At 44.6% G+C, this 10,277-nt stretch overlaps 1 long non-coding RNA gene across 1 annotated transcript in view; it reads left to right on the forward strand.

The window, feature by feature from the left end:
• The window catches only part of LOC125960643 (uncharacterized), a 43,060-nt gene extending 36,821 nt beyond the window's left edge, over positions 1-6,239 (forward strand). The window contains exon 4 of the long non-coding RNA XR_007470510.1: positions 6,090-6,239. This is a non-coding gene — a long non-coding RNA (uncharacterized LOC125960643). The remainder of the gene's footprint in view (positions 1-6,089) is intronic.
• Positions 6,240-10,277: the final 4,038 nt, after the last annotated feature.

Raw genomic sequence — 10,277 nt, forward strand, 5'->3', positions numbered from 1 at the left:
TTTACATTGTGTCTGGGAATCGTACCAGAATCACCTGTAGGTTTTTAAATAAGGAGGAAATCCTGAACCCATTGAATGAGAATCTTCAGAGACAGGACTTGGGCATCTGGAATTTTGGGCTCCCATCATTTGTATATTTTATTTCATTTTATTTTGGCCTATGTACAATATTTGTCACATCCTTTTGAATCTTTAAAAGTTTCTTTTTGTTTTAAATCTTAGAATATTCCATAATCTTCACCTACTTTTCATAAGGTGTTATCTGTTATGTTTATTCAATCTTGTGCTTCTCCTGGTTAAGACTTCTTTCTTTCCTTTTTTTTTTCGGGGCCCTGCCTCATGTCTTGCAGGATCTTAGTTCCCTGACCTGGGATTGGACCCCAGGGCCCCAGCAGTGAACGCGCCATGTTCTAAACACTGGACCACCAGGGAAGTCCCAAGATTTCTGTTTTAAATGACTTTTCTCCCACTCTAATTCATTCCTGGGATCAGTTTCACGTTTGGACATTAAAGCAACCTTGCATTGCCAGAAGAATAAAGCTACTTTGATTCTGATATATGATTGTTTTACATACCATGGATATAGTTTGTGCTTCTCTTTACACATTTTGCATGCATGTTCAAAGGAGAAACTGGCCTGTGATTCTATTCTTGTAATATTCTTTATAGATTTTTTTTAAGATTCTATACTTTATTTTTTATTTATTTATTTTTGGCTGCATTGGGTCTTCATTGCTGCATGCGAGCTTTCTCTAGTTTCGGCGAGCGGGGGTCTATTCTTTGTTGCGGTGACTAGGCTTCTCATTGCAGCCTTCTGACCCATGGGCTTCTGACCCCATTCGTCGGTGCTACTTCAGTTCCTTACCCCTTCCCTTCTGACCCTGGGCGGTGAAATCCTCTTTCTGCGGCTGGCCTGCGGCAGAAAGTCAATGAGGCAAGAGTAGGCTTGGAGTATCCAAGGAGCAGAAAGGATGTCAGCGTGTGGAAAACAGAGCGAGCAAATTGGAGAGGAGAAGGAAACAGTCAGAGAGGAAACAGACACCCAGATTTCTAGGTCTGTGGAGGCACTCTGAGGACTTTGCATTTTCTGTGAAGAAGCCATTGAAGAAATTTGAGTGACATGATCTGACTTATGTTTTAACAAGATCTCTCTGGATGCCACGCTGATTAGAGACTGTAGGAGAGCAAGGACAAGGCCCAGAAGACCAACAGTTGATTCAAAGAACTGATTACTCAAACATGGTCCCCCTCCTCAGTGAAGACGCAGAGCAGGAATTGGCAAATAATGGCCACGAATCAAATCAGGCTCTCAGCCTGGATCTGTGGGACTGTGAGCTAATAATGGTTCTCACGTTTAGAAAGCTTGTTGAAGAGGAAAGAGGAGGAGAAGCTACAGAAACTCTATATGGCCCACAAAGCCTAAGATCTTTAAAATCCAGAAAATGCTTTCCAACACCTGACGTAAAGCATGTGGCTGGTAGGAGGTCCTCAACCAAATTTGGAAGAGGAATACATGAGTCAGTTAGTTCCTGAAAACACTGTAAAGTGATAGGTGTCAAGAAACATTTACCCCTTCACCCTTAACCTTCACAAATGATGCCTGTTCCATTGAGCTGTTGAAAAATACATTCTGGCTTTCAAAAACATAACCCAGAGGGCATTTTCTCACATAGGCAAGGTCATAAACAACTGTCAAGTGAAGCTGAAATAGCAACAAATCAAATAATAACAAAAAACAGTTTTACAGATTTTTAAATCTTACAAAGCATTTTCATGTTCATTATCTAATTTAATCCTCAAATCAACGTCATGAGATAGTTATAATTTCCCCATTAGAAATGACCACATATGAAATCCTTAGTGATTGCTCAAGAAAAGCTGAAATCTTGAGTGTTACATCTATTAAGGCCATGGTTGGGTGTTTTCCCATGGGAACATTGGATGCTAAAATCCACAGGGATTTTCAGCTCAAGATGGCAGACTAGGAAATATATTTACTTTCTGTTCCTCCTGAAACCATATCTAAATAAAACTGTAGAAATACCAAAATTAATCAACCAATAAAAGCCAAGATATTTTGGAAGTCATCAACCACAGAAAGATTTCAACACATTTCGAGAAGGCAAACAATGAAACGGAGGAGCCATGAATAAAATAATGAAGAAAAAAAGGCTGAGCCTAAGTAAGGTCTGCACAAAGTCACTCAGCTTTTGCTGAGCTCTGGTTATAGTCAAGGGCAGAGGAAAGAAGAGGGGCTGAAAACAAGGAGACAAACGTCATTTTAGGAAAAACACTTCATTTAATGAGCTCCAGGGAACACTCAGCCTGCTGCCATACTAACTCATGAATTACAATGGATTGTTGGTAAGCAAGACAAGAAAACAGGGAAGAAACAAAAATCAAGACACTGTTTCTAACTGAACTCTTCTCAAATGAGATCGAGGAATTAAGGTTCAATGCCACAGCTGTAAATCATTTCTGCTCTTGGAGAGGTTACAAAGGGCTTATAATATTTCCCTTTTTTTCAGACAGAATTTAGGTCTGAGCAAAAGCTTTTGTGTCCTTCAACCCCAAAATTTATTGGGGATGGAAGCCCAGATTTGCTGGGAAATACCATAAAAAGAATCTCATGAGCAGAGGGTCAAACTGATTTTGGAATATATGAATTAAGCCCAGTGTGAGTTTCAATAGATTTATATATATATATATATATATATATATATATATATATACATTTTTACTGATCTATATGGTTTTGGGTTCTGAAACTTCTATATGTCTCATGCGTGATACATAACAGACAATGTCAGCCCAGGAGGGAGAAAACACTCCAATGAAGCAAGCCAAAGAAACAAGTTTTAAGCAAGGTCAAGTGATGTATAGACCACGATTGTTCAATTCCTACCTGTCATGCTGAAGCTTCCAGCTCCTGAATAACAACACGTGCTTCCCTTGTCCTAGACAGCCAAGAGTACGTCTCCTCCCTTGAGCATAAGAATCCCTAGAGTTACATATGTGTAGTAAAGAGTGGACCCAGCTGTCATACTCACAATGACCAAATTGTGTTGATCGTACTTTATACCAATACATCGCTCCACGCTGAAGTTGCAATAAATGATATAGTTGCTTTCTAGACATGAATGAGACGCCTTACTGGATATACTCCAGGAAGGCCAGAGAAGCTGGCTTCTAATCCATACGGAACAATTCACTGGTGAATTTCTTTCAGGATAGCCCATGATTTATCTACAATATCATCTTTACATATCTGGATCCTTCAAACTAGACAAAGGGAAAATACGGGCTTCAAGCCTCAATTCGAAATATGGAATGGTGCCATGCTGACAACTGGTGGTCCCTGACCTGTATCTTCTGAGATTAGAACACAGTGTGGTGGATGACCAATTCAGGCGTTGAACAAAAGAAGACCTCCTACAGGGCCGTGTAGCTGTTCGTTACAGGTATGGCACTTAGGGCTAAGTACCATAAGGACTACAAGAAAAAAAAAAACAAGTAACACATGAAGCATATACGATAAGGAGGCACCACAGTCCAGAGCACAAGCTCTGGAATCACACAGGCTTGGATCGAATCCCGGCTAAGCCACTACCGTCTATATACCCTGAAGGACAGGCCAAGGGTTAAATGTTCTTTTAACAAATTTCAAACAAGAAGTGAAGAAAGAACCTATCTGCCAGGAAGGGACATCGTGGGCTGCAGCATCCAGTCGGATCAAGGCTCTGCATCTCCTGTTCAGAAACCTTGGCCACCTGGCTCATGGTGATGCTGGCAGCTGAGCAGCCCTGGAGAAGGCGATCCTGTCTCCAGGTCTCGCAGAGGAGCTGGGGAGGTCTCCGGACGAGGTGGCCCACACCCTGGTAAGCTCTGGCTGCCTCCTGCCCTCAGGTCTGAGCAGGCTCTGGCCTCTGGGCCCCGTGGTGGGGAAGGCCTGGCAGATACATACGCAGGGCTGAGGGGCCTGCAGAGCCAGTCCCCAGGAAGGGTGAGCTCTGGAGGAGGCTTCCACAGTCCCCAACAGTCTCCGCATGGTGGCCCAGCTGGTGCCAAACACCTGCCACCCACATCCAGACGTCCCAGCCACTAGAAAGTCCAGAAGGGGCCCCGCCCTTTGCCTTTGGGCCGGGGTTAAGCCACCAGCTGGGCTTGCATGTGACCCCTGCCTCACCCCCTGCCCCGCCCGCTCTTTCTCTGTGACACGTACAATGGATATGTCATAAAGCCAGGCAGAGCCAGTGCTATAAATTCAGAGGAGTTAGAATCTAGGAAGAGGCTCTCCCACTTTCACTCTCTGCTCTCAGATCAGGCAGGCAGTACCTCTAATATGGAAGCTATGGACACCACACCTCCTTCACATGCTGTCCTCTTCCATTCTGCTCCTGTTTTCCCCAGCACCCCATTTACGGCTTTGGCGGGCATCGGTGCTTCAGCAGAAAGCACGTCAGACCCCGAACCTATGGACACCACACCTCCTTCATACGCTGTCATCTTCCATTCTGCTCCTGTTTTCCCCAGCACCCCATTTACGGCTTTGGCGGGCGTCGGTGCTTCAGCAGGAAGCACGTCAGACCCCGAACCTATGGACACCACACCTCCTTCATACGCTGTCATCTTCCATTCTGCTCCTGTTTTCCCCAGCACCCCATTTACGGCTTTGGCGGGCATCGGTGCTTCAGCAGGAAGCACGTCAGACCCCGAACCTATGGACACCACACCTCCCTCACACGCTGTCATCTTCCATTCTGCTCCTGTTTTCCCCAGCACCCCATTTACGGCTCTGATGGGCATCGGTGCTTCAGCAGGAAGCACATCAGACCCCGAACCTATGGACACCACACCTCCCTCACACGGTGTCATCTTCCATTCTGCTCCTGTTTTCCCCAGCACCCCATTTACGGCTTTGATGGGCATCGGTGCTTCAGCAGGAAGCACGTCAGACCCCGAACCTATGGACACCACACCTCCTTCACACGCTATCATCTTCCATTCTGCTCCTGTTTTCCCCAGCACCCCATTTTCGGCCCTGGCGGGCATTGGTGCTTCAGCAGGAAGCACGACAGACCCCGAACCTATGGACACCACACCTCCTTCACACGCTGTCATCTTCCATTCTGCTCCTGTTTTCCCCAGCACCCCATTTACGGCCCCGGCGGGCATCGATGCTTCACCAGGAAGCATGTCAGACCCCGAACCTATGGACACCACACCTCCTTCACATGCTGTCATCTTCTATTCTGCTCCTGTTTTCTCCAGCAACCCATTTACGCCTTTGGTGGGTATCGGTGCCTCAGTAGTCAGCACGTCAGACCCCGAACCTATGGACACCACACCTCCTTCCCAGGCTGTCATCTTCCATCCTGCTCCTCTTTACCCCAGCACCCCATTTACGGCTTAGGCCGGCAGTGGTGCTTCAGCAGGCAGCACCTCTAACACCAAAGCTATGGACACCACACCTCCTTCCCAGGGTGTCATTTTCCAGTCTGCCCTGTCTCCAAGTAGAACCACTACCCATTTCACACCGCTGTTCCAAGTTCTGGGAACACACCACCCAGTGATAGCAATGCCTCAGCCCATGCCTCGACTCATTTTCCTGCAACGTGAGCCAACAGATAGACCAACACTTCAAAGTTATTGCAGAAAGTTGAGTAAGTTATACGCTTGGAATTTCATTTATTATTATTAACAAGCACAACTGTAGTGCTTAGACTATAACAAGTACTATTCTAAGGGCTTACCAAATATTAACTCACTTATTCCTCATAATGGCAACCCTAGAGGTAGGGAATATTCATAATGTTCACTTTTTTGGGGGAAACTGAGGCCCAGAGACGTTGAATAGCTTGCCTAATGCCACACAGTAAGTAGGTGGCAAAACCCGGGATTAAAACCAGACCGTCTAGACTTCCATCACTTTGCTGTGTTACCATACTATAAGTTGTGGTTAGGGAAGGAACTAAATTGACAAGACTCTGAACTAAAAGGAGAAGGGAGAAATGAGAAAATGAGTGATCCTAGAAACTAGAGAAGATTTAGGCTCAGGAATTTCTGGTGATGAGACCTGGAAGAACAAGAACTTGGTTGGAATATTAACTTGGGGTAGTATCTGAATCCATGGAGAAATGGTTTTGTTTTCTGTAAGATTTAGAAAGGTCAGTTGGATGAAGATTAATGAAGACAAAAGTAGAAAGGAAAAGAAAAAGGTGCCTTAAGGGAGACATAACCGCTTCCCTCTACGTACCCACAGGTGGGGTCCTGTGGGAAAGGATGGAGCTCTCTCTACCGGGTTGGTCACCAGGCTGAACAAGGAGAAACATGGCAACCATTGTACTGGTTTTGATGATCTCTCAAAACCAAGGCTTCAGTTTCCAAGAACGACCTACGGTAGCATAACTAGTGTGTGTCACACATGCCACTAAGTGTGTTTCCAGTCACACATTTTAATTGGAGAAATACTTCCTATGAGGTAGGCATTAGTTCCCTATGGTTGTTGTAACAAATGACTACAAATGTGCTTGCTTCTAACAAAACACACTTATTTTCTTATGGTTCTGGAAGACAGAGGTCCAAAACCAGTTTCCCTGGGCTGAAACCAGAAGTCGACAGGGCCATCCATCCTCCTTCTAGAGGCTCTAAGTGAGAATCTGTTTCCTCGCCAGCATTCCTTCACTTCTGGCCACATCAATGCAACCCCAACTTCGTCATCACATTCTCTTTGGAGTATAAATTCCCTCTGCCTCTCTCTTATGAGAACACCAGTGGTTATATTTGGGCCCATCCAGGTAGTCCAGGAGAATCTTCCCATCTGAGAACCATTACTTTCATCCCACTGGCAAAGTGCCTTCTGCCATTTAAGGTGACATTCACAGGTTCTGGAGAGTAGAATGTGGACATTTGGGGGCAATGGTATTATTCAGTCTACTACAAGGTAGATACTATTATCTTTCTCAGATGTAGGAAATGACGTTTAGGGAAGTAGTTTGTCTCAGGTCTACAATTTCCAGAGTAGAGACTTAAATTCTGCCACTGACACTTTAGGACACACCCTAAACAACTTTAATCTGTGTCCTTAACTACTGCATAATCCTTGGTTAAGAGTCACACTTAGGTATCAAGACCCAATTGAATACAACACAAGTACTGTCTCCTCTTTCACTATGTTTGCCTGGTGTACTGATGAATCTTGCCCAGAGCAGAAGAGTTCAGAAAACTGTCATGCAGGTTTACGAAGAGAAAGCATTTACTGTTTGACGTGCCCGGAGTAACGGAAGGCTTTTTCAAATAAAATATGCCACCAAATAGTCAAGTGTCACAACAGAGGTAACCCCGTGGGAGTCACGAGGAGACTAAAATTATCTCCAATTGTGCAGGAGAGAAAAGTTTCACTGAAGGCAGGTGTAGTTCAGCTAAGCCCTACAGCACAGAAGTAGGAATGTGGGTATGTACGAATGGGAAACAGTTTAATGCAGAATGGATGAGAAATATGCATTCGACCTATTCTAAAACAACTGGCTTATTAACTCAGTAAATCGATTTGGTCAGTCAAACTAGCTTTAGCTGATTACTTATCCAGGGAATAGCTGTTTAGAGTAATTTTTGTGATAGAACAGTAAATAAAATGGTTGAACTATAGCTTTAGGCTTGCTAAGTGAAATAGATTGCTCTAGATGATTTTCAAGTGACTTACTTGGTAGTACTCACGAAATTGGGGGTTAACAATTGCTTAAGAAAACAAAGAGAATTGATTTTAAATAAAATAGTTACTGTGTAAACTATCTGTTCAGTAGCTCATGTTAAACGGATGTTTAGAATCCCCATTGGACAACCAACTACTTTTTTGCAAATGGCAATGTGAATTGCTCTCGCATAAACTATAGCAATGACCACCTATCTAATTTGTTGTCCAAACCAGAAATCTTCTAACAATACTGGTGTCCTAATAAAAATAAGCACGAAGGGAACACACACTGGGTGTCTCCCGTGTGCCTGTGCATGCATCTATATCTCACTGAAGCCCCATAACAGCCCCCAAGAGAGGGACTCTGAGTGTCCCCATGCTGCTTGTGGAGAAACAGGCACAGGAAGGTTCAATAGTCTATCTACCTAATATCACACAGAGGGTGGGAGAGCCCGTTTTTAAACCACCTGCCTCCAATTCCAGGTGCCTGGAGCCAGACTCAGCCTACAGCTCTCTTCTGCTGGCCTGGAGGTGAAACAAGGTGTCATGATTAATCAAATCCCGTCTTCACTCATCAAGGTAGCTTGAACACCTGCACGTCCTCCAAGTAGCATGTAGCATAAGCAATAAGATGTTTGCCCCGTGATTGTCCAGGAACTTGGAATCAGCTGTGCCTGGTTAGGCTGAGCTGGTTTAGAGTGGAGAGGACCACCGATCTTCCACTTGGGCAAGTGCCTTTTGACCTCCTGCCATCAGAGGGAGGAAAACTCCAGCCTGAGAATGTGGTGAGGCCTGTAGCCTAGTTAGGCCAGCTCAGAACAATGATGAGCACACGTTTTTCCAATCACCTTTCCTCACGCTCCCCATGCCTCATACTGCCCTGCTTCTTTATTCTTTATCCCACAGATACCCAAAGCCCCTTGCCTTTGGGGAGGCAGATTTGAGACCTATTGTCACGTCACGTCCTCGCTTGGCTGCCCTGTGAATAAACCTCCTCTTTGCTGCAAACCTCAGCATTTCAGTGTTTTGGCTTGCTGCGCCTCAGACAGAATGGTTGGGAGCAGTGATACAGGTCCCTTGTCTGTGAGGGAAGCTGGTTCCTAGTAGTCACGTTGTGGATGTATTCTCCTCTCGGGTGGGGGTGTGGAGACATCCTGCTCTTCCGGAAAGGGAGAAACACAGGTGCCAAACCCTTGCCCTCAGCGTCACCGTCACCTAGGAGCTCGTTAGAAGCACAGAATCCAGGCCCCACCCAGAACTACTGAATACCAGCCTGCATTTAACAAGATCCCCAAGAGAGGCATACCCATATTAAAGTTGGAGAGGCACCAAGCTGTCATCGTCTTCTCCGCAGCTAATGAAAACGAAGCAAAGATTCATCCCGAGCTGACTCTGCCTCAGTCACCTGGATATCACATGAGCTCATTTAATCCTCCCCAGAACCTGCAAATGAGACTGAGGGTCAGAGTGGTCTAGCACCCAAGGTTCCATAAAAGAGCATGACCAAGGCTCACTGGAGCCCAGACTTCCAAAAAAGAAGGCTCCTGAGCACAGCATGGCACCACCGCAGCCCAAACCGTGGGCCTCAAGGGTAGGCTAGGCTCACCACGCACAGTTCACACCATTCGACAGATGCTCACAGCAGACCACAAGGCAATATGAGAAGTAACTTCTGATTGTGGAATCTCTGAATTTTGAGATTTAAAGAAAAAAAATCTGTTTTCGGGGGATGGTTAAAACAGTTCTACCAAGGAGTAAAGAGAGGGCATCTCAAGGCCCCTTCTGGACTAAGAATTTAATGCCTACGTATTGAGAAATGCTCCGTGCATTTGCTCAGCCCTACGTCAAGATGAAGTTCTCTGTGACCTAGAAGCTTAGGTTCTAAAAAGGCCACAGAAATGGGTGAGACCTAAAAAATGCCACAACAATGCAACGGCCTTAATCAGACTGTCTTTGCTTTGCCTTGCTTACAAGTCACTGACTTTTACTGAATATGGTGTCATGTCTTTATGTTTCTTGAAGCTTTTTTTTTTTTCAAAAGATCATATAAAGATTTTCTTCCATGGTAAGACTTTTATATTGTATTTTTCTTAAACTGGACTGTGGTACATTTACCCTCCATCAGATGATTGCTTATAACTCACCTTGCTTTATTAAGAATACCGCTAGAGGCTTCTATGTCCCTACTAAAAAAAAATACATTTTCAGGACGATTCAAACCAACGAGAATCCAAGATTTCAGAGCACAAGATAATGAAAATTCTCTCTATCCGCGTCTTTTACTGCTTTTAATCTGTTAACAGTCCCTAAGTGTGTCAGATGAAAGGTACTGTCACGGGAATTGACATCGTTAACAGCATTCCATACAGGTAAGTCTTGATTGTTCCAATTTCTCAAAAAGTTAGACACATTTACTGACTCTATGACATCTCTAGGGTGTGCGGAAGAAATAAAAAAGAGGCCTGTACAATGTATTTCTCAAAATATACACACAAATAGTTTGCACATACAAACAGGGAAACCTTATAAATAATGTATGGGGAGCAAAGTATCGTCGGTAACGGAACTACTCATTTCGAAAGAC

The sequence above is a fragment of the Orcinus orca genome, chromosome 12 (assembly GCF_937001465.1).
Source record: "Orcinus orca chromosome 12, mOrcOrc1.1, whole genome shotgun sequence".
Classification (NCBI taxonomy): Eukaryota; Metazoa; Chordata; class Mammalia; order Artiodactyla; family Delphinidae; genus Orcinus; species Orcinus orca.